Raw genomic sequence first — 2707 nt, 5'->3', positions numbered from 1 at the left:
ACTAATGAGGAAGTATTGAATAGGATTGGGGAGAAGAGAAGTTTGTGGCACACCTTGACCAGAAGGGATCGGTTGGTAGGACATGTTCTGAGGCATCAAGGGATCACCAATTTAGTATTGGAGGGCAGCGTGGAGGGTAAAAATCGTAGGGGGAGACCAAGAGATGAATACACTAAGCAGATTCTGAAGGATGTAGGTTGCAGTAGGTACTGGGAGATGAAGAAGCTTGCACAGGATAGAGTAGCATGGAGAGCTGCATCAAACCAGTCTCAGGACTGAAGACCACAACAACAACAACAACAACAAGAGACTGATGACCTCAGAGCTTAAATCCCATAGTGCTCTGAGCCATTTCTTTAACACACACACACACACACACACACACACACACACACACACGCACACACGCACGCACGCACACACACACAACCAAAACATAGACATTCAAATGTTTAACTAGAGCATGGTGTCAGAAACGGTAGTCATGTGAACGTAATTCAAAGAATCATACCGATGACTGAGCGAGGTGGCGCAATGATTAATACGCAATACTCGTATTAGGGAGCACGACCGATCAAACCCGCGCCAGATCATCGTGATTTAGGTTTTCTGTGATTTCCCTAAATCACTTCAGGCGAATGCTGGGATGGTTCCTTTGAAAAAGCACGGCCGATTTCCTTCCTCATCCTTCTCTCATCCGATGGGACCGATGACCTCACTGTTTGGCCCCTCTCCCAAATCAAGCAACCAACCAACCAATCAAACCAATAAGGACGTCACCTAGATCCACCTAACGCTAAACCGAAACAATAAAGTAAAGTAATGTACCAATACATTAATAAATGGTTCGTATCAGTAACGCACTCACACAATGTTTCACTAGGAGTTCCTTTAATGCGGACGTACAGCTTCAAAACATAAAATACAATTTTCCGTAGGACCGCTTGGTTACCAATGGTAAGCTGCAACTTACTGTTACGTGAGAACAGAATAATTATCTGCTTCCATCAGTTCCGTGGTATATCACTCGTAAATGAATGTTGCTTCCATCAGTTTTATCTCGCGCAGTTTTCCGTACTGACGCCATGAAACATATGCGTCCATCCGTCAGAAATTTTTTTTTCTTCTCCCTACAGTGTCTTCATTCGAATGTATCAAGAACGAAACGGTGCGTGAATTCATTCCGCATTCACACACCACACTCTGCGCAAACATTCGTCTTCACAGCAACGCGCGAAAGCGGTCTGTATTAATACCGAGAGCCGTGGCGGCAATATAGGTCGGTATTTTTTTTTCTCAGTCACATTACGGAGTTCGGAGGCAGAATTGCACCACGTGCTGTTATCAACGTAAAATACTGCTGAAACCAACTGTGTATCTCCTAAAAGATTGTGAGGGGGAGGGAGGGGGGGAGGAGTGGGCAGAGACAGAAAAAGGTTTAAATGGACTGGGTGCTAGAGACGCGGGAACTGTAAAAGCAACGACCGAGATATTAAGCGATAATTTTTCCACTCGTCTACTTGCCTTAAATACTAATGTGGCGTATGCAACGACCACATGTACCTTCTAACACAGCAGAAATAACAGTCACTAGTAACATTTAAAACAAATATACAAAGACTGTCGTAGTCACATGCCGTATTGTATCACTTGCCTCCCGAGTTACAATACCCTTACTTATGTTATCATATCCTCAGCTGAAGCCACTTTCCGATCGACTCAGAACTGTGTCTCATATTAAAAATTAAAGAGATACGGGATTCTGAAACTCTCCTCTACTATATAAATGAAGTGTTGCTATAAATCCCTCAGGCTCTAGGTGGCGTTGGTACGAGAAAATTAATTACATGAAGCTTTGCGGCAACGTTCAGTCTACTTTCTACATGACCAAGAGTTTGGCATACGGTGAAAAGTACAACGGAATTTTCAGATTCTAGCAATCAGGTTAAAAACCGAATGTAAGATACTCAATGTAAAACAGGTCGAACTTTCAAAACAGACACATGTAACTCAGCCCCTTTATCGACCGTCATCTGCCCTTAACCGAATACCCACCTGCATCTGCTTCTATGCTCTTTTAGTTATTGATTAGATGCGAGGGATATGTTACGTTAACTATGGAAAAATTACTTGCTTGTACGTCTCTGTCTGTAACATTATTACTTTAATCGTATGTGTGTGTTAGATTGGTAAGGGAAGAGTGTCCTTTGATTAATCCCTGAAAACCAATACCTGAAATTTACTGCGTTCTCGGGAAATATTAGTTTTTTCCGACTATTTATCAATTCAAATCTTTCATAATTTCTTTGACACTCTTCCCTTAGTCATAACTGTGTTTACGATGTCTGTTTTACCACTTCCCCGATTTTCCGTTTATTCAACGTGATATGGAACAATCACACACTCGATTATTACCATAATCCGATTACATACATAAAGAATTTAACTGGAAACTAAGGAATAACCATCTTCTTCTCTTAAGTGTAAAAAGTAAACGAGAAAGAAACAAATGATACTCTCTGCCATTTGTTATTGGTGTATGCAATGAGAGAAAATGACAGCAGTCCTAAACTGTCCCATTTGCTAGATGGCCCATTGGGGCATGAGATGGATAAAGTAGAATATTTTCACAGAGGTAGAGACACTAGAATATTTGCACTCAGTACCCTCAAATACCGATGCTCTCAATACATCATACAAAAGTTTG

The sequence above is a fragment of the Schistocerca cancellata genome, chromosome 6 (assembly GCF_023864275.1).
Source record: "Schistocerca cancellata isolate TAMUIC-IGC-003103 chromosome 6, iqSchCanc2.1, whole genome shotgun sequence".
NCBI classification, from domain to species: domain Eukaryota; kingdom Metazoa; phylum Arthropoda; class Insecta; order Orthoptera; family Acrididae; genus Schistocerca; species Schistocerca cancellata.
The sequence above is the reverse complement of the archived record's forward strand: the minus strand, read 5'-3'. Positions refer to the sequence as shown.